Here is a 23357-nt window from a genome sequence, read left to right as displayed (position 1 = left end):
TTTGAGGATTCGGATTCAGGAACTGAGCAGAAAGAACCAGTAAACATGGGAGATCGTATTGTTCAAGCTGATCCAGCTCTTATGGATTTTTCTCGGCCTAAAATTGATGACATTCAGTCAAGCATCCTTCATCCGGCTATTCAAGCTAACACCTTTGAAATCAAGCCGGGCACTATTCAGATGGTGCAGAATTCTGTTTCTTTTGGAGGAGCGGCAACTGAAGACCCCAACATGCACATAAGGAATTTTGTCGAGATCTGCAGCACTTTTAAGTATAATGGCGTGACTGATGAGGCTATCAAGTTGAGGCTTTTCCCATTCTCACTAAGGGATAAGGCTAAAGACTGGTTACATTCTGAACCAGCTGGGTCAATCACTACGTGGCAAGATCTTGCGCAAAAGTTTCTGGTGAAGTTTTATCCAATGGCAAAGACTGCTGCTATGAGGAGTGCTCTTACTCAGTTTGCGCAGCAACCTACAGAATCTATGTGCGAGGCTTGGGAATGCTACAAGGAAATGTTGAGAAAATGTCCACATCATGGAATGCCGGATTGGATGGTAATCACTGGTTTTTATAATGGTTTGGGGGCCCAATCTCGGCCCATGCTCGATGCAGCAGCTGGAGGCGCCTTATGGGCTAAAAGCTATACTGAGGCGTACAATCTTATCGAGACGATGGCTGCAAATGAGCATCAAAACCCAACTCAGAGGATGACGTCAGGCAAGGTAGCAGGTATTCTGGAAGTTGATGCAGCCACCGCTATTGCAGCCCAGCTCCAAGCGGTATCACTGAAGGTTGATTCTCTGGCTACGTATGGAGTTAATCAAATAGCTATGGTTTGTGAGCTTTGTGCAGGTTCTCATGCTACAGATCAGTGTTCTCTTGTCAATGAATCTGTTCAGTATGTGAATAATTATCAGCGACAACAGCAGCCTGTGCCAGCGACCTATCATCCTAACAACAGAAATCATCCAAATTTCAGCTGGGGGAATAATCAGAATGCTATTCAGCCACCATATCAGCAAGGAGTAAGTAAACAGTTTAACCCACCTGGATTCCAGCAACCACAGCAGTATGCTACAAGGCAATCATATCCTCAACAGGGAAGTGCAGTTGCACCTACTAGTGCTGATTTTGAGGAACTTAAGCTGTTGTGCAAGAGTCAGGCGGTTTCTATCAAGACCTTGGAAAATCAAATCGGTCAATTAGCCAATGCAGTGCTCAATCGTCAACCTGGCACTCTTCCCAGTGACACGGAAGTACCAGGCAGGAAGGAAGCCAAAGAGCAAGTCAAGGCTATTACCTTAAGGTCTGGAAAAGTAGCTGATGCTGAAAAGGCAAAAGAAGTCGAAGCTGAAGTTAGGGATGAAGAATCTAAGCAAAAGGAGAAAGCGGCGGAACCAAGGAACACACTCTGCCTGAGGCTAATACAGGGGAGAAACAGCTCTATCCTCCACCACCTTTTCCTAAGAGATTGCAGCAACAAAAGCTGGATAGACAGTTCGGGAAGTTTCTGGAGGTGTTTAAGAAACTTCACATCAATATACCCTTCGCTGAGGCTCTGGAACAAATGCCTAGTTATGCGAAGTTTATGAAAACTATTCTCTCAAGGAAGGTGAAACTGGATGACCTTGAAACCGTTGCTCTCACGGAAGAATGCAGCGCTGTTCTGCAGCAAAAGTTACCACCAAAACTGAAAGATCCAGGAAGCTTCACCATTCCTTGCACCATTGGCAATCTAACTTTTGACAAGTGCCTTTGTGATTTGGGAGCAAGCATTAATCTGATGCCCTTGTCGATCTTTAAAAAGCTGGATCTGCATGATCCAAAACCCACATACATGTCGCTACAATTGGCTGACCGTTCCATTACTTACCCAAGGGGCATAGTTGAGGATGTGCTCGTCAAGGTGGATAAGCTCTTCTTTTCTGTAGATTTTGTTATTCTGGATTTTGAGGAAGATAAGAAGATTCCCATAATCTTGGGGAGGCCTTTCTTGGCTACTGGCCGTACCTTGATAGATGTGCAAAAAGGGGAACTTACTATGCGGGTCCAAGATCAGGATGTGACCTTCAACGTATTCAAGGCAATGAAATTCCCTACAGAAGATGAGGAGTGCTTAAAAGTGGATGTGATTGATTCTGCGGTTACGTCGGAACTCGATCACATGCTAATGTCTGATGCATTGGAAAAGGCCTTAGTGGGGGAATTTGACAGTGATGATGAAGATAGCAACGAGCAATTACAATTTCTGAACGCTTCTCCATGGAAGCGAAAGCTCGACATACCATTTGAATCTCTTGGTACTTCTGACCTTAAGAATGCTGAAGGGAAGCTCAAACCATCAATAGAGGAAGCACCTACCTTGGAGCTCAAACCATTACCTGAACACTTGAGGTATGCTTTTTTAGGTGATTCATCTACGTTACCTGTTATTATTTCAGCTGACCTTTCAGGTAGTGAGGAAGACAAGCTCTTAAGGATTTTGAGAGAATTCAAATCGGCTATAGGATGGACCATAGCAGACATCAAGGGGATAAGTCCTTCATATTGTATGCATAAAATTCTGTTAGAGGAAGGTAGTAAGCTAACTGTGGAACAACAGCGAAGACTGAACCCGATCATGAAGGAGGTGGTGAAGAAAGAAATTCTGAAATGGCTAGATGCAGGCATCATTTATCCTATTTCTGACAGCTCGTGGGTGAGCCCTGTACAATGTGTTCCTAAGAAAGGAGGTATCACTGTGGTCGCAAATGAAAAGAATGAGCTCATCCCTACTCGAACAGTTACAGGATGGAGAGTATGCATGGATTATAGAAAATTGAACAAAGCCACAAGGAAGGATCACTTCCCTCTCCCATTCATTGATCAAATGCTTGACAGATTGGCGGGACATGAGTATTTTTGTCTTCTGGATGGTTATTCCGGGTATAATCAGATTTGTATTGCACCAGAGGATCAGGAAAAGACTACCTTCACTTGTCCATTTGGCACATTTGCTTTTCGTAGAGTTTCGTTTGGGTTATGTGGCGCCCCGGCCACCTTTCAGAGATGTATGATGGCTATATTCTCTGACATGATTGGAAATAACGTCGAAGTGTTCATGGATGACTTCTCCGTCTTTGGACACTCATATGATGAATGCTTGAATAATCTGCGCGCCGTACTCAAAAGATGCGTGGAAACTAATTTGGTGCTTAATTGGGAGAAATGTCATTTTATGGTGCGTGAAGGCATTATCCTTGGGCATAAGGTCTCTAGCAAAGGTCTGGAGGTGGACAAGGCCAAGGTGGGAGTCATTGAAAATCTTCCCCCACCTAATTCGGTGAAAGGAATCCGTAGTTTTCTCGGTCATGCGGGTTTTTATCGGCGATTCATCAAGGACTTTTCAAAGATATCTAAGCCGTTGTGCAATTTACTTGAGAAAGATGTGCCTTTTAAATTTGATGATGAATGTTTGGCAGCATTCGAAACTCTCAAGGAGAGTTTGATCACGGCACCAGTTATTACAGCACCAGATTGGACAGATGCGTTTGAGATGATGTGTGATGCGAGTGATTATGCGGTAGGTGCAGTTCTGGGACAGCGCAAGAAAAATCTCTTCCATGTGGTCTACTATGCGAGTAAAACTTTAAATGGGGCCCAATTGAACTACACCACTACTGAGAAGGAGCTTTTGGCTATAGTCTTTGGCTTTGAGAAATTTCGATCTTATCTGCTTGGTACGAAAGTGACAGTATTCACTGATCATGCAGCTATTCGCTATCTGGTTTCTAAGAAGGATTCGAAGCCGAGACTCAATCATTGGGTGCTTTTACTTCAAGAATTTGAGTTAGAGATCAAAGATAGAAAAGGTACTGAGAATCAAGTAGCTGACCATCTCTCTAGGTTGGAGAATCCCGATTCTACTTCACAAGATAGAACGTTAATCAATGAATCTTTTCCGGATGAGCAGTTGTTTGCAATTCAGGAGGAAGAACCATGGTTTGCAGATATTGTAAACTATCTTGTCAGCAATATAATGCCTCCTAATTTGACATCCGCGCCAAAGAAGAAGTTTCTGTATGAGGTGAAGTGGTATATGTGGGATGAACCATATTTGTTTAGACAGGGAGCTGACCAGATCATCAGGAGATGTATCCCGTTCTATGAGACGGAGGGGATATTACGAGACTGCCATTCCACGGTTTATGGTGGACACTATGGAGGTGAGAAGACGGCAGCTCGTATTCTGCAAGCAGGTTTTTTCTGGCCTACCTTGTTCAAGGATGCTCATCAGTTTGTTTTAAGGTGTGATCGTTGCCAAAGAGTGGGAAATTTGTCAAGGAAGGATGAGATGCCATTAAATGTGATGCTTGAAGTCGAGGTCTTTGATGTATGGGGAATCGATTTCATGGGGCCTTTTATCTCGTCTTGCAATAATCAGTACATCTTGCTGGCAGTCGATTATGTCTCAAAATGGGTCGAAGTTAAAGCTTTATCGACAAATGATGCAAAGGCAGTGCTAAATTTTCTTCATAAGCAAATTTTCACAAGGTTTGGAACACCTCGGGTAATCATAAGTGATGAAGGATCGCATTTTTGCAACCGTAAGTTCACTTCTATGATGCAGCATTATAATGTGAATCATCGAGTAGCTACTGCCTATCATCCGCAAACAAATGGTCAAGCGGAAGTGTCTAACAGAGAGATAAAGCGCATTCTAGAGAAGGTTGTTTGTCCGTCAAGGAAGGATTGGTCTTTAAAGCTCGATGAAGCTGTTTGGGCTTACAGAACAGCATACAAAACTCCACTTGGGATGTCACCGTTTCAGTTGGTGTACGGTAAGGGATGTCATCTACCGGCGGAGCTTGAGCATAAGGCCTACTAGGCATTGAAGAAATTGAACCTGGATTTAGATGCAGCTGGTAAGAAAAGAATGCTTCAGCTTAATGAACTTGATGAATTTCGACTTCAAGCGTACGAGAATAACAAAATGTATAAGGAAAAGGTGAAGAGGTGGCACGATAGGAAGCTACATCCTAAGTTATTTGTGCCAGGGCAACAAGTTCTATTATTCAACTCTCGGCTCCGACTTTTTCCTGGGAAGTTGAAATCAAGGTGGTCTGGACCTTTTATTGTCAAAACTGTGTTTCCACATGGAGCGGTGTAAATTTTTGAGAATGATTCGGACCAAGCATTCAAGGTTAACGGTCAGTGGTTGAAGCACTACTATGGGGACATGGCAAACCGAGAGGTGGTTAGTGCCATGTTGTTGACTACGTGAGAAAGGTACGGAACGTCAAGCTAATGACAAAAAAGAAGCGCTGCGTGGGAGGCAACCCATGAATTGTTGTTACAGGAACCCTTAGAAGTTAATAACCTATCCAAAAATACAAAAAAATCAGAAAACAGGGGCTGAAAATTTTTTTTTCAGAGACCCTCTGCGCGCCCGCGCAGAAATGCTGAGCGGCCGCGTAGGGGTCGAGTTCCAGAAAAAAAAAATTACAGTTCAGAAAAAAAAAAAAACAAAAACACACAAAAAAACCATCACAGCCCATAAACCCACAAATTCTTTTCCCATTACCCCATGATTTTATCCCTCAACCCCACTCCTAATCTAATTTAACCTACTCCACACCCTATATATACATACATATATCCTACATATCTCCCACAACTTCCTACACTTAAACCCTCTCATAAACATCAAAAAATCAGTTCTTACACACTTTTCTTCACAAATCAATGGCACCCAAGAGAGCACGCACTATTGACAGCAGCAGCACAGTTCCTACTGCTGATTCATCAAGGGGTACTGCTGCGAGGCCTCGGTTAACTGACAGAGCCGCGGAGGAGGAGTACACTAGGCTGTTGGGGAAGCCGATTCTGAAGGAGAGGGGGTTTTTACCATCAGGGAGGGATGGTAAGTTGTTGCCCATGATTGCAGAGAAGGGGTGGATAGCTTTTTGTGAGTCACCCGAAGCAGTACCGATGAGTGTTGTTCGCGAGTTCTACGCGAACGCGAAGGCTGAAAAGAATGGGTTTTCTGTAGTTCGTGGGCTGACGGTTGATTATCATCCTGCGGCGATTCGCCGTGTGATTGGACAGCGAGAGAGGAAGCCCGAGGAGGAGAACTGGAATGAAAAGACTGCTGAGGACTTTGACTTGGATTTGATTTGTGCGACTCTCTGTCGACCGGGCACAGTTTGGAACCGCAGTCCAGCCAATAATGAGTATCGTCACTTTCCGGCGATCGCCATGAACAGGTATGCCCGTGCATGGAATGCATTTATATGTGCTAATATTTTGCCTTCTTCACATGCACACGAGGTCACAGTTGAGAGAGCACAGTTGTTGTGGGGAATTCTGAATGAGGAATACTATGTGGACCTTGGTGAGTTTATCTACCAAGGAATTCTGAAGTTTTTGAGGGGAGCAAAGCATATGAACATCCCTTATGCATCCACGGTTACAAAGCTATGTCGTGCAGTAGGACTGAACTGGCCGGCTCATGAGCAGTTGCAGTTGCCAGCAGCTCCGATAGATTCTGGCACTCTGAATGGGATGCAGGAGTGGACCGGTGGTGAGCCTGAGGAGCATGGGCTGGGTTATCGTCTTCCAGGAGGGCGTCCAGCACGAGGTGCTACTATGGCCAGGCCAGGGCGTGGTGAGGCTAGTTCTTCGAGAGCTCAGGAGGGTGCTGGGATGGGTGATGCCCAGTATAGGAGGCTTTCACGGCGGATGGATGCCATGTATGAGACGCAGAGCAGGTTTGCTCAGGAGCTCACCCTTGCGTTAGGGACTGCTTTTCGAGGCCTTGGAGCTGATATCCAGTGGCCAGTTTTTGGTGAGGACTCTGCATACCCGCCGCCTGATACTCCACCCACTGAGGGTGATGATGATGATGACTCTGAGTAGGTATACCCTGTGTTCCTTTCTACTACCTTCACTGGGGACAGTGAAGATTTTAAGTTTGGGGGTGGTATTTAAGGAATATTTTGTGTGTGTCATATAGCTGCATATTCATGATAGTTAGTTCATATAGTTGCATAATTTTTGCCATATAGTTTTTTTTATATATATAGCTTTATTTATTTGTCATATCATATAGTTCATGCATATACCATGATCCCTTTTGCAATGATTTATCGACTGAATTGTGATATTGATGCGAGTGTAGTGATAGCATTAAAGTGATATTAAGTTGTGTAGGTTGATATGCATGCTAGAAGCACTTGTATTGTCACTAAGTCTTAGAGAATGCTTAAGGACTAGATTGTTGTTATGATCTGATTATTTTCGAGGATAATCTATTTATTATGCTTAGAATTTGATAATAGGTTCTTAGTGGTAAAGGCATGAAAAAGAAAAAAAATGGAGTAAAAATGGAATTTGTTGCTAGTTGTGGCTAGGCGTCAAATGGCTAGTAGCCGGCTCGCATGTTATGCGAGTAGTCTAGGGTTGAGCAAGATGGAGTGAAACGCACTTGCTCAGAGTTATTAAAAAAAAAAAAAAAAAATTTTTTTTGCATAATTGATCAAGAGTGGGCTCTTTGGTATTCGAGTTATTAAGTTCTTAGGGGACTTTGTGCCTAGTGACCTAAGGCTTTTAGAGTCTGGGATCCGCTAACCTAACGCTCGTTACATGGATACCATTGTATAAGTCTTTTGTGGACCTCACTCATTGCACGGTCAAATAAGCATTTGAGTTGTAAATAAAAAGCACGATTCCGTAGTAAGCTCCAGAGTTCTTGTAGTGTTGTATATCACTTTGTGCCTAGAATTTTTATTCTTTGTATAATCATAGGATTGTTTTGAGGATAGTCTAGTCATAGTAATTGGTCTAGTTCCAAAGCATATCTGTTAAGCATTTGCACACACCACGTTTCTGGCGGTATGTCCGTTTGCATGAGTTTATTGATCTTTAGTGTCTAACTGCATTTTTTGAGACGTGGCAATTTGGTTGGTTAATTGTAGTAAGGGGGATCGTTGCATTTTCATATAGATTGCATTCATGCATATTTTTATTTGTTTTTGAGTCTGTGACGCTTGAGGACAAGCATCGATTTAAGTTTGGAGGTGTGATAAGTGGCATTTTATACCACTTAGAACGTCTTAAAATGGCTTAAATTGGTGTCTTGAAATCAAGTATTTTGTGTATTTGATGCGTTTTTCTAGTGTTTATGCATTTCAGGGTATTAGTTGCATTTCGGAGAAGGAATCATCAAGAATAAGCCTTGGCGTGTGTTCACCGTTGCGAGAGAAAAAGAACGGGCAGATTACGGCGAAGAAACGGAGCAAACCTGGAAATTTTCCAGTAGGGTCCTGCGCGCCCGCGCAGCAATGCTGAGCGGCCGCGCAGCAGCCTTGCGCGCCCGCGCAGAAATGCTGAGCGGCCGCGCAGGGTCGGGGAAAAAGATATATTATTTTAGACTTCTACTTCTGTTTGGCTTCCAACTTCTATGTAATCTGAGTTTTATGGGACTATTATATAGGTAGATTTGAGACATTTTTCACAGAGTATTAAGAGGAGATTATGTTTTAGATTGTGTTTTGCAAGAAGCGAAGGAGATAAGGAAGAAGACCGATTTAGCACACAGCAGCGAAGAGGAAGCATATATTCTTGTAATTCTTGTTTCGTTGTAACGTTGGATGCTAGTTTTCTTGCTTTGACTTATTTACTCTTGTGACATACTCTGTTTTAATATAATTAGTTTAGTTGTTATTTTCTTGTGTTTGTTTATCATGATTTCATATGAACCCATGATGGCGATAAGTTCTATTATGGGCTAATCGTGATCATGGGGTTGCAACGGATTTATTATGGAATTCTTTAGTTAATTGTTTAATACTTTGGTATGTGATGATTGCATGATATCTAGTATTGGTTGTGCGTATTCGTCTTATGTGCGTCGCGAACATATAAGATAGGGTGTTAATCTCTTGTGAAGCGACAGTGGATCTTGAGATTTAGAACTTGCCATGCTAGCATAGGTTCATGTACGTTGTGCATGATTAGTGGGTAACTCTAACAGTTTTATTTGCCCTATGTAATCAAAAAGGAATAACTTGTGCTTAAATCGTTGTGTTGTCAATTTCTGTAGACATATAGGAACTCAACATAATTGATGACTATTCAACTTCTATCTTAATTGTGGATGTTTGGTAGAATGGTATTAGTACAATGAAAGTTGGCTTTTATCAGTTTCGTGTTATTCGATTAATATCATCACTGTCACATGCTAAAGGTAATAACTATGGCTATAGAAGGAAGTAATAATGAAGTTGTGATCTCATGAGTGTTTTATTATTGATAAATTGAAGTGTTAGTTAAGTGGTTAATTAAGTAGTTAATTATAGTTAATATTTAATCAACAATTTTAAGTGTTATTATCTTAACATTGAGAAGTAGTCATACATTGGTGAGTGAGTTAAATTAGACAATAACTTAGTCTGAGTCTCTGAGGGAACGAACTAGAAAGTATTCTATATTACTTGCGAACGCGTATACTTGCGTGAATATTAGTGCGTGATTTCGCCCTAACAGTGACACTGAGCTAGAAGCTAAGTTGGGAGTCCAAAATGACTACGGCATTGTCAAAACTGTAGGCACATGTGTGGCACATGGGGGCTCAGATATATATATGAATTATATATATGCATAAGTGCTGGAATATGCACTAGTGGGTTTCTTGGATTACAACCTTACAGTTATGGTCCAAGGTTTGGTGGGAAATAACTTATTAGAGGTATTCAAAATTAGGAAACCACTGATAACTGCCGGCAGTTGCTTCTGCTAGGGTTGTGTGGGCTGCGTAGGAAGTGCTTTTATTGGGGCTGTGAGGGCTGTGTGGACCATGCTCTTATATATAAATAGACAGGCATTGTGAGAATGTAATATATGCATGTGTGCATGTATGCACTATAACATGTATCCATATATTAGGTAGTTGGGAAAAGTCTGTAAACATATGTTGGGTTGTATTATTATACTAGGCAGTAGTACAACTCTGTATGCATAAACGATTTATATCTTTGTATTGTTGGTTAATAAAGGTTGCGCATTCAGGCTCATAAATCTGCTGTGTCTTTACATTTTCTTGGTAATTAGACACATTTGCACACACGGTTGGTTCTTGTTATGCGTTGGTTCTATAGTTATATCCGTTGTGCTTGGGTTTGATGGTGTTGTCGGTGCTGTCAGGGCTACTGGGCGACAACCTCTCAGGAAGCTTGAATGCTTGGGCGCCTAGGTTGGTGACTGAGTAGGCCGCATGGATCATAGAATTCAGGGTTGAAAATATGATCCCGTGACAAAAGGCATAGCCTCCATGAATAATCCTTTCTCCTAGAAGGTGATTAGGACCAAATTCAACATGGTCTTCTTCATCATTCATTATATCATTCATTATGATCACATCTTGCAATTCTGGAGCCACATGCCAAAGCCTATGTCTAGGCTGAGAAGCTCTTTGACTGCTCCTACATGGCGAGTTAAAGTATAGAGATGGTGGCATCTTTCACCTCTAAGTCGAGCGAGATACATTGCTACTTTGTTATGGTCCGGACAAACATAGACAATGACACATAACCAACCAGGATCATTTAACCTTATGTGAATTGTTGGACCACTTCAGCTACTTCAGGAGGAACGCCATGAGGGAAGTTTTTCAGAATCTTAAAAGCATCGAGAGTATCGGTCTCCAGAATGACTTCCTTGTAGTTGTTTTTCAAAATCTTTTATCAATCCATTGTGTATTGCATTAAGCTTATTTTCAAGAGCTGAGTTTGCTGGGAGGATACCTTTGGAAAGCTTCGAGAATTCTCTTTCCGCATTACGGATTACCATGCCAATGCCGTTAACATTTCCATTTGGAAATGGAATGAGAGGTGTGGGACCATGCACATTAACTTTTACTGCTCCTGGAGGGGGAAGTTGTCGGTAGAACTCCATTGAGGGTTTAGAATTGAATGTGGGGATGCATATCTTATATAGAGGAATATAAGAAAACCAACAGACTCTATGAGCAACCCAGGTCATGATTACGAAAGAAAAAAGACATGTTAGAAATATGATCTCATGAGCAGAGAGATTGGGCATGCAAAAGCTTTTAGAAGCCCAAGAAAGGAGTAGAGGATAGGCCAATGATCGAGGAGCGAGGAAGGTGGTATAGTACTGAAAAATGAGAAAGATTATCTCTAAGAATCCACAAGATTATTTGTCCACTCCCATCTAATGCTCGATAATTTTTCCCCATTTTTTTCCAGGAAATCAGCTTCTGAGATGATTTTTCTTTCACAGTGGATGGGTAAAATTGAATAAATTTTAATTTTTGTTCTTTATTTCACAAAAAGACTTTAAGCCAGTAAGAGTCTGTACAGATAATGAATTTTGCACCCGAAAATTTAGATTTGATGATAATTTTTACCATATATAAACATGCTTGCTGCTCTACATGAAAAGAGGACTCTACTTTTATTGGGCTTGAGAATAGAAATAATTGATGATTGAGCTTATCGAAAATGATTCCACCTTTGCTTGCACTTATATTGCCCTCCTGATCTACGTGCCATGACCCGTCTGTAAATCCAACCATATCGTAATTCCTATGAAGAAGGTCCAAAAGAGCATCTTTTCTTTTTAACATTTGAATCTTAAGAAAACCAACAAGATTATTAATCCAAACAATTTTCAGACTATTAAAATAAGAAGGAGCCCATCCCCTAGCTCGTAACCATTTATAAACTGTGAATTTTATCAATTGTGCCATGTTACAATTGTTTGATCTTTTGGCTTTGAACATCCACTTATTTCTGATTTTCAAATTCAAATAGACGGGAGAAGCAAAGATATGGTAGAATTTTTTGGGTTCTTCACCAAGTTTCGCTCTGGAAAAATTCCACATCAAAGTAATCATTAGGCATTCTTAACGTTCTGATTGATAACTCCGGTTGTGGTGTAGCTTTTCAGGGTTTCTGTAAAACAATACCGAAGGGGGGTTTAAGCCCTGCGGTGCCTCCGGTGTGAGAGTGTAAGAACTCGCTTTGGGGAAGATAAAGATAGATAGGAATGCAAGATGGCTATGTGTGTATGAGTGTATAGGAGAGCGTAACCCCTAAACCCTTTTCCCTTGGGTTATATATAGTCCAATTATAGGGTTTAGGGGTTGGTACCTTTAGATCAGAGCCGTGCCGTTTGTTGTTGGGGGCGGAGGACACCTGGCTCGAATGGATTTCATACACGTGTCCAGGTAAGGTCCACCTTTAGGATGCACCAAAGGTGTGCTGACGCGTGTTATACTTGTCTCAGTTGTTGGTTATTGATAGTTGTCATTGTCACGTGCCTATGTGCCCCTCCTCGGTGGGCCGTGGGGTATGCTTTTGTTTGGGGAACCCCCCTCGAGCCCAGCTCGTAACACCCCCAAATCCGGGGTCGGGGATCCGGGTTATCATGAGTTCCATTTCCCTTAATAACACTTAATCTTAATAAACAACCAACTACTGTGTACTGTGACCCCATAATATACACACACACACACCACAAGTTATAGTCTCAGAGATGAATACCAAAAATAACACAAGTCATTTTATTCCATAATTATAAACCGTTACAGCTTAAAAGGGTTTCTGAATAAATTTACATTTCTTTGCCATTATTACAATTCATATAGATACATAAGTCTGGTACATCAGAAGTTGAAAGCCTAGCCTATTGGTAATTTCTACCTCAGCTACAGCGGCATCAACGCCTACAGGAAACTGCGGAACGTTTCCTATCCGCTCGTAAATTGGGAGCTTGATCATGTTCATGTTGTCTATCTGTTGTTGTGTGATGAAAGAAGAAAGCAAGGGTGAGCAACAAGCCCACCAAAATAATATGTATAATGATTAACAATATATGGGCATTCTCATAGTATTCATGAAAGTCTTGGTCAAGAAGAATTGAACCAAGTTTGACCTCTTAATGCGACCAAGTCGCAAAATATTTAGTATATATATATATATATATACTTTTCAAAATTTTTGAAATCCTCTGCCATGCATAATATACACAGAGTTCCAGTTTATAACTGTATAAAATTATCATTGCAAGGTGATCTCATATATCTAACCTTGTCTCAACGTTTTTCTGAAAATCTTTGTCATGCATAAGATAATCATTAACTAGATATAAGTTGAAAAGATGAAGTTACAAGATACTCCAATATACTTATATCTTTTCCGAATACTACTTGAACCGCCACCGTTCAAGGTATAAATAATTTCGAAAGTTCATCACATAGATGAGACTACAAGATAAGACTTGAATAGATTCAATCTTTGAAATGTTGTTTAAAAGAAATGAAGTTACGAGATCCTTCATTTGAGGGAAACATCATTATAACTGTTTGACCATGTCAACACTTCAGCAATCACCCATCCGTAGCCTTTCGATCGAATGCTCCGGGTAGTGTTGCAGAAATATCCAAACTGGATGATGAACTCATTACGGGAGTTTGTCGCGCCAGGAAGACCACTTACGATGATCAGTCGCAGTGGTGCAACCCCACCATTTTCTAAATGTAGAGGATAATAGTCGGATTTACTTGTCAACCGAACCCTGGACTCCTAAGGAATGGACCGTCTTAGCGGAACTTCCAGGCCATTTGGGCCAATATAATAAGGCTGGGCCGGCGCCACTCAACCACTTACGCCACTCCTAGTTCAGATGAAATCCATGACTCTGAAATGTAAAGCTCGTCCCCCCTTTCCCCAAGTAGAAACTTGTTGATACGGCTCCACCAAGAAGTCGTATCTAGTTGGAAAGGAAAACTCACCGATATTTCCCAGGCGATGCCTGTTAATGGATTAACTTGTTCCAAGAATTTTACTTCCCGAGTGTTGGGTAAGTAATCAAAAACTCTTTTATCAAAATAGCAACCTTGTTTCGAATATAAAATACACCACATAGCCGGATCCCTCAGGTTTTGAGGGAGTATTTAAATCCCCTTCGAAAGGAAGATCTTAAATATATAAAAAAATGAGTTTTGGGATCCGCCCTAACTTTTAAAAATCATTTTGAAGACTCGAAAACATTTTTAAGAATGTTTGGAGTAATGCTGATTTAATGAAATAAATCAGTCCCGATATATTAGAAAATATCTTAATATTATTTAAATAATATTCCCATGAAGGGTAATCCTTATAAAAATAATTGAAGTAGAAGTTTTAAAACTTATACTTGAAATGAATAATAAATGACCAAAGATATACTTATACGAAAGTACGATCTTTATTTGAATAATCGAAAATAAGTTTGATTATCGAAACATTATTCTTTAATAAAATAAATAATATTATTTAATAAAATAAGCGGAGTCATAAGTCCTCAAATGAATATTCAAAATAATATTCATTAAATAAAATAAACGGAGTCATAAGTCCTCGAATGAATATTCAAAATAATATTCATTAAATAAAATAAACGGAGTCATAAGTCCTCAAATGAATATTCAAATAATATTCATTAAATAAAATAAACGGAGTCATAAGTCCTCGAATGAATATTCAAAATAATATTCATTAAATAAAATAAGTGGAGTCATAAGTCCTCGAATAAATATTCAAAATAATATTCATTAAGTAAAATAAAGTTATCGAATAAATCTTATTCGAATAATAGTTTTGAAAACTATTCATATATATATATAAGTATATATATATTATGCTCGGGAACATCGACTCCCGATTTAGAAAATGTTCACCTTTGGGTCCCCTATACTAAGGGTATACGCAACTACTGCTTATCTCTAGCATAGGTATTATGAAGTTTATAAGCAATTGAATCAACAATTAGATATCAAGATTACGAAATAGGCATGCATACAAACCATATCAGCATGCTTCAATATATCGCAAGATTTGCTAATAACCATCATGCATCTATCACAAGATAATGCATATACATATATACATCACAACAACAGTATAACGGGTAGAAATTTGCTTGAGTGTTCCCGGATAGACTTAAGCTTAGAGTGGGTCCGATAACCTATGAACAATAACATAAGTCGGAATTAAACCCCGGTCTCTTAAGAAACTAGACTTTAACTAATTGAACCCTAACGTTCGCTTATGGTCACTTCCTACGCTTAACGAATCACATAAGTCATTCAAGTACCCTTGGCTCCACCATTTTTAATAAATTGACCATTAAGAATTTTAAGACGATTCTTTTGCGAGTACTCTACCAACTTCCTAATACACTTTACATAATTGTTTCATACTCCAATTAGTCATTTAAGGGCCTTAACCAAGGTTTCAAAGTAAGGCGAGGGGTAATGGTTGGTACGTGAAACGTTGTTACTTAAAACGGTCGTTTCTCCTAAACCGTACATCGGATTCAAGCGAACCACATATCAAAACGAAGCTCGTAACATGAACTATCTAATCATGGAAATGTTGAAAACCTAAAAGTGAGTTCACGGGTCCTGAAGTTAAGAACAAAAACAGTGTAAGGTAAATCGGGCATTACGATGGCAATGTTTACGCGATTACCAAATTTGTACCACTCCAAATCAATCTACAATCAACCCACAATCATTACTAAAACCAAACTCCATCCATACTTTACTACAACAGCCCCAACATCTCAAGATTTCCAATTTATACTACCCTCAAACATGAACTAAAAGCTTATACTTAAGTTCATTAACCAATAATCAAGATTTACAACTTCAAACTCATTACACAACCAACCCAACTCTAAATATACATGAATCATTCCTCCCAAGAACTAAACCTATCACAAAAAGCTCTAAATAATAAAAATTAAGGTTAGGGTATGAGATTATACCTTCCTTGGTGAGTAGAAGTAACTTAAGGAGCTTGGAACAACCCTTGAAAATCCTTACTAAAGCTTTATCTAAAGAAAACACAAGATCAAAAATTTCAACATCTTGAAATCACTATTCACCCTCTTCTTCCATGAATTATTGGAAGAGATTGTGAAGGAAATGGAAGCTTAGATTCATAGGATAGCTATATCTATGTACAAGGAACCTTGGATAATTACCTCACAAATTATCAAAGCTTGGAACTTGAATTTGGATTTTTTTCTTCTTGAAAAAGGGAAGAAGCCGAGAGCTTCTTGCTTGGAAATGAAAAGTCAAGTTGTGTTTTGTGATTTGTTTGGCTTGGTTGATGTTGTTTTGTTTGTTAATTAACTTCTTACCATGGTGAAAATTGAATGGCCCACAATCCACCAACCAATCCCTCTATTTGTCATGCTTAAGTCACCATGCTTATGTCATCTTTCTCATGTCATCTTCTTACACTTGTCTTCTTCTTGTTGGTGTGATGACATCATCATCCACTAACCTCTTTTATTAACTCCTAATTACTTGGCTAATGATCGCTGATCTGTAATACGATTCGCTTAACTTTCGTTCTCGTTTATCGTTTGAGAGATCATACACGGGATCTTATTACTTGGGTTCCCCTAAACCCTTCTCAATATATTATATTCCTTTTATGATCCTCTCTTATAATCCTTGAATTTAAATCCTTTTAATCATGTTACCTTATACTCAATTCTTTCGGTATCTGGTGGATTTTCGGGAAAAATCAAAGTGTTCGAATTTGGATTCTGACGATCTTTACATACACTTATTTACTTTATGGAATACTAATACGATCTTAGAATTTCCATAACAGTACTCCTATATAGTGTGGTCTGATAATTTTCCTTAATCAGTATCATCAGCAAAAGTTACTATTCATCAGGGTTTTCAAAAATTCCAAAAATTGGGGTTATTACAGTCTCCCCTCCTTAAAAGGATTCCGTCTCGGAATTAGATAGAAAATGAATAGGGATACTCTCTTAGCATTGCACTTTCTAACTCTCAAGTAAATTTTCCCACATTGTGGTTCTACCATCAAACTCTGACTAGTTTGATAACCCTTCTCCTAAGCACTTGTTCCTTTTAAATCTATAACCCTTCCTGGTTGCTCCATATAGGTTACGTCTGGTTGCATGTCTGTGCGCTCATATGCCCCTATTTGTCTAGTATCCAAATTACACTTCCTTAACATTGATACGTGGAACACGTTATGAACTTGCTACATGTTCGGGGGTAGGGCTAGCTCATATGCTAACTTCCCAATCCGTCTTAGTATCTCCAAGGGTCCAATAAATCGGGGACTTAGCTTTCCTTTCTTTCCAAACCTCATCAATCATTTCCAAGGGATACCTTTAACATTACTAGGTCCCCTATTTCATACTCTTTGTCCTTTCGAGTCAAATTAGCATACCTCTTTTATCCATCCTGGGGTTGCTATCATCCGTCCTTTGATTAGATCCACTATGTTTTTGGTCCATTGGACCACTTCGGATCCGAGCATCTTGTGCTCTACAACTTCATCCTATCATAAGGGAGATCGACATTGTCTTCCCTCAAGGATCTCATAAGGCGACACCTCGATACTAACATATCATCTATCATTGTAAGAAGACTCAATCCATGTTAAGTGATCATTCCAAATTCCTTTCAAGTCTATCACACAGACTTCTCATTATATCATCTAGCTTTATAGCTTTCGCTTATCAATACCCACTCTTTCCTAGTTCGTAATCGTTACTATCCTCCGTACCTAATATTATACCGGTTATACTTTTGCTCGCTAGCGTTCTATAACCTCTTAATAATCACGTCAACCTTAGTATCACTAACGCGTTAGAATCGGAATACCACCGTACTTGGTACCACTTCATCTCTAGCTGCCTCCATCTTCAATAGTTTGGTCCTTCATATAGAAGTAAAAGAATTTATTGAGAGATCACTATGATCAGGAACACTTGTTACATCGCATAGTTAGTACAGAAGGTGGCCAGCCTTTAGTATTTGACAAGCAATTAAATAACATGTGGTATCCTACTATGCTTCTATCACACAGATACATAATCATTCACCAATACCTCCCCTTCTAGAAGGGTTGTTCTTCTCAGCTTATACAAAATGAAAAGGAGAGAAAAGAATGAATTGAAGAGAATTGTATATATATAAAATATACTGCCACCAAATATCTGGCTTGGAATCTACCTCTGAACTATAGAGGTTTGTCATAGGAGAACAAAACATATATGTATATATATCAACATCAAGTATTATAGCATCGTATTTCACATGCTTAAATGTTTTGCTATTATGTCCATCATTCTATGGACCCATGCTCTTGCTCGAGCTTATACACAATCACCTTTGAAACTCCCTCGACATCGAAAATCGAATCTGGGATCTCATTCTAGACATCATTGTTACTAGAATTCTATGCTTGCACCGCAACCTTCCTCGTATAGTAATACGACTCTCTATTGATAAGAAGGAATAAGTATTCAATAGGTAGATAATCGACTTAATTAGTCTATCAATGATAACTTATACATCACCACAACCCGATTAGTGGTACCCAATCTCAACATCCATTACACTACAACTCCCAAGGTTGTAATCGGCTCATTATTCAAAGAATCGTTGATGTAATACTATAGTCTACCACGGACCTACTATAGTCATTCAATTTCCTCAAAATCTTAATAGCTAACCATACAGAGTCCATACCTGTCGTATCAAATTCTTCTAAGGAGGTAACATAATCACCATTCATGATTCATGAAGAGCACTCATGATCCTGACGTACATTCATGACATGAAGCAGATAAAATTGCAGAAGAGTTTCAATGAAAACAACGATAGCAGGTTAATACCATTATTACCCATATGTCTTTATTAGGAGACATGCATCTCAAAGGTTCAATTAGTCATTTCGTAACATGGTCCTAGCTTATCTCAAGATAGTACCTTCTAAGATAGATAGCCCGCTCATGGCGATTACATGAATTAAACCTTTACCAAACTACTATTACGGTTGGGTATTGCACAGTCGTCAGAAGGAATGTCAATCTTCCAAACCATAATACAACCTTTACGGCTTCAACCATCATCACTGTATTCCTCTGGCACGAGCGCCTATAAGTATTCTCTTACATTTAAAGTGTCGGCCACCTCTTTGGCCTTTCCTGATAGTAAAATTTCCTTACAATCAATGTCTTTTAAATGATCTTCAACTAAATTTTATACCTCATTTCCAATCACTGCTTGTGTGAAAATGCTCTTCCTTACGCTTTGGTAAAAAAAATATATCACCATTTTTACATAAGTTATTGCCTCGGTCTTTTAGAGGTTAACATTGTCACGACTGACTCTCGATCATACTTCAGATGTCTCTTAACTTGGGTCCTACTTGTTTTCACCAATCTCGACCTTCATTGGGTCGATCTATACTTTCTTATGGTTCAACACGTGCCCACCTGGCATTATTATAATTATGTCATATTTTCTTTATCAATATTTCTATTCTTGAGAACTTTGAATATTATCTTTCTCCTTATAAGACCTCTAAGGTTATCCTTGAATCGTTCCTCCTGTATTCCCTAGATACAGGGCATATCAAAATACCATTTACTAATACTAGAACCATTGTCTATATACTTCTGAAAAATTTCTCCACTGATCCTTAAAGGCTGTTGTTACCTTAATCCTTTCCAATTCATACTGTCAAAACTCATGCTATCCCTATTAAGGGTGAAATGCCAACATTTATGCATTCCCCTAGGATTCATCTTAAGTTATTGAGGTTCTATCCTTAATTCCACCTTCAAAAAGGTACTTGCATCCTTCCATGGATAAATCAAGTCATAGGTCCTTGATAGATTATCTTATTCAATCATTCCCACCCTGATAGTCTATACCAATTTCACAATAGTATCCTTATTCAAATTGAGGTCAACCCATATGGCCTTCAAAAGATAACCATGGTTACCCGCTTTTCGTTCCTAATTTGGTAATGACAACAGGGATGTTCTGGAAGATATTGGTCGTGTTCAACGTGAACTCTTTCTTAATAAATCCTTATTTACTTTTGTTGTTTATCTTAACATTGAGATGACATCTCAATGTTGGGATATCTTTCATACCTGGCGTCTCCCTTTCTGGGTATCATGCCCCCGGTCTTACACTTCACTTTCTTGAAGGTCACTTCCTTCATCCAATTTTCCTAATTTCTTACTTTCTTGTCTCCTCAATCTATCCGCGTCTCATGGTTTATCCTTCGAACTATCTCAAGGTTTCCTCGAATCCTCCCAACTTAAAGGGGGTACAATATATATATCTCTTATGCCTTCAACCATCAACTTTAACTCATGGTGAATCACCCTCATCCTGATGATTACATACCTTTCTATTTCTATTACTATGAGTCTTTAGGGTTTCCTCATACCCAACTACCTTATCATTCCTCAAACTCTATTGCCTTTATGTTCCTTTCCACTTCAGTTTCTTTTTATTTTCCTTTCTCTTACAATCATTTCATGAACCCACTAATCATTTACTTTAAACATCACATCATTCTGGGATTCGTGTCCTCAGAACGAATCTTGACAACTTTTACAACTTAGATTCATAATTTATCATACTCGTTCGCCTTTGTTCTGGCTCTAAAGCTTTTACACTATCTCCATAGCCTTGGGAATTACTTTCTCGAAAACAATTGACTGAACTTTAATCAGTTTATCATAACCTTTGGCTCCGTGCCTTTCTTGGTCTTTCACCAGCGGGTGGCCTCTCTCTTAGGAGGGTAAGTGACAAAAACAGTCTTTTGTGATTCGTAAATCATTTAGAATCTCAAATGATTCCTATATTTTCTTTAGCCAAGCTCTTGCCTCGACTGGGTCAACCTGTTCCTTGGAACTCTGAGAGCTTAGCGACTTAAAGGTCATGAAAGGATTTCCTACCTCATTGTTTCCTCAAGGTGGTGGTTCGGAATAAAAGTATAAGTTCTGTTTAGACAGGTCCATAAATTTCCGTATAGGAGTACCGTCTCTGGTCTCCTTATCTTGCTCGACTTCTGTTTTCTCAGTATGAAATGTTTCATCCTTCTCCCATAATCAGGGTTATCTTATACGCTAAAATCCTTGTTTTTCATTTCATTATATTATGGGTTCTTTCTTTCTTGATGACGACCTCCCTGACTATCACATTCAGGGTTTGCCCTAAATCTTATTCCTCGAACTATGGCTTTCATCTAAGATCTCGTGCTTAAGCTCTTGAATGTTTGGAGCCCAAATTCTGTAGGAATACCTCATTATTCCCTTATCATCTTTCTCGGTATTAATCTTTTCTCTATTCATTGGCTCTCTGCCTTCATCTATCACTTCTTCTTGGCACAATATGATCTTTTTCAATAATTTGGGCGGCATTACAATCTCAACCAACTTTTCAGTACCAGCTCCGGTTACCTTCATTTCTATTTCCATTTTATCAAAGTCTCTTATCAATTCTCCCAAAGACATTATCCTCTTGAGTATCTCCTTTCTACTAAGGGCGTTAGCCACCATATTGGCTTTCCCTGGATGATAAAGAATCTCATAATCGCAATCCTTGATTTAGCTCTAACCACCTCCTCTGGCGCATATTAAGCTCTTTCTGCGTGGAAATATACTTGAGCTCTTATGGTTTGTGTAAACCTTGCACTTCTATCCATACAAGTAGTGCCTCCAATCTTTAGGGCAAAACTATTGCCACGAGCCCAAGCTCATGGGTGGGGATATCGAATTTTATATTCCCTTAATTATCTTGACGCGTACACGATGACCTTGCTGTGCTGTATAAGAAGCACCCTAATTCCTTATGCGAAGCGTCACTACACATCACAAAATCTCCTTTTTCCATCCGGCAACCCCCATCATAGGGGTCGTCACCAATCTTTGCTTCAGTTCTTGAAAGTTGTTCTCGTATTTCTCTGTCCATTCGAACTTCTCAGTCTTACGAGTAAGCGCGTTAAAGGGGCTACTATCTTTACGAACTTGAACGAACCTCCGGTAGTAATCGGCCAATCCTACCTCTGGTAGTCACCCTAACCATAGTCATCAATTCCTCATTGGTCCTTTATTCATTCTTGTCAGGATCCTCCACGGGATTCTTCTCGGCAATAATCCCTTCTAGGACAACATCCTCAACCACTACATCCTCAATATGAACATCATCCGGTCCCGCGTTAGGACGCTCTATCAGATCCATAATCTGATCTCCAATAAGTAATAAAACATCATCGCGTTGTTGCTCCTCAACCTCAGGGTTCGGAGTCCCGCTACCATATACGATAACGAACTACGCTTCTATCACGATATTTATAAGGGTTCCCATAAGGGTTTTAACTGTCAGTACTATGTTAGGTAGTCTGACTATGAACTTGCCAAGAGTTCTTATTATCTTAGTGAACTTATTATCTTAACACCACATCATCTCTGAGGTTTATAACGCTTAGCTCTGATACCATTTCTGTAACACCCCCAAATCCGGGGTCGGGGATCCAGGTTGTCACGAGTTTCATTTCCCTTATTAACACTTAATATTAATAAACAACCAACTACTGCGTACTGTGACCCCATAATATATACACACACACCACAAGTTATAGTCTCAGAGATGAATACCAAAAATAACACAAGTCATTTTATTCCACAATTATAAACCGTTACACCTTAAAAGGGTTTCTGAATAAATTTACATTTCTTTGCCATTATTACAATTCATATAGATACATAAGTCTGGTACATCAGAAGTTGAAAGCCTAGCCTATTGGTAATTTCTACCTCAGCTACAGCGGCATCAACGCCTACAGGAAACTGCGGAACGTTTCCTATTCGCTCGCAAATTGGGAGCTTGATCTTGTTCATCTTGTCTATCTGTTGTTGTGTGATGAAAGAAGAAAGCAAGGGTGAGCAACAAGCCCACCAAAATAATATGTATAATGATTAACAATATATGGGCATTTTCATAATATTCATGAAAGTCTTGGTCAAGAAGAATTGAACCAAGTTTGACCTCTTACTGCGACCAAGTCGCAAAATATTTAGTATATATATACTTTTCAAAATCTTTGAAATCCTCTACCATGCATAATATACACAGAGTTCCAGTTTATAACTGTATAAAAATATCGTTGCAAGGTGATCTCATATATTTAACCTTGTCTCAACGTTTTTCTGAAAATCTTTGTCATGCATAAGATAATCATTAACTAGATATAAGTTGAAAAGATGAAGTTACAAGATACTCCAATATACTTATATCTTTTCCGAATACTACTTGAACCACCACCGTTCAAGGTATAAATAGTTTCGAAAGTTCATCACATAGATGAGACTACAAGATAAGACTTCAATAGATTCAATCTTTGAAATGTTGTTTAAAAGAAATGAAGTTACGAGATACTTCATTTGAGGGAAACATCATTATAACTGTTTGACCCTGTCAATGCTTCAGCAATCACCCATC

General features: G+C 39.3%; 1 non-coding gene across 1 annotated transcript; it reads right to left on the bottom strand.

Annotated features, from left to right (window-relative positions):
* Positions 1-438: 438 nt before the first annotated feature.
* On the bottom strand, positions 439-545 carry LOC141675754 (small nucleolar RNA R71). Its single transcript, XR_012556389.1, has one exon. It is a non-coding gene; the product is annotated as a small nucleolar RNA R71 (small nucleolar RNA).
* Between the last annotated feature and the right edge of the window lie 22812 nt (positions 546-23357).

The sequence above is a fragment of the Apium graveolens genome, chromosome 7, assembly GCF_009905375.1.
Source record: "Apium graveolens cultivar Ventura chromosome 7, ASM990537v1, whole genome shotgun sequence".
Classification (NCBI taxonomy): domain Eukaryota; kingdom Viridiplantae; phylum Streptophyta; class Magnoliopsida; order Apiales; family Apiaceae; genus Apium; species Apium graveolens.
The sequence above is the reverse complement of the archived record's forward strand: the minus strand, read 5'-3'. Positions and strand labels throughout refer to the sequence as shown.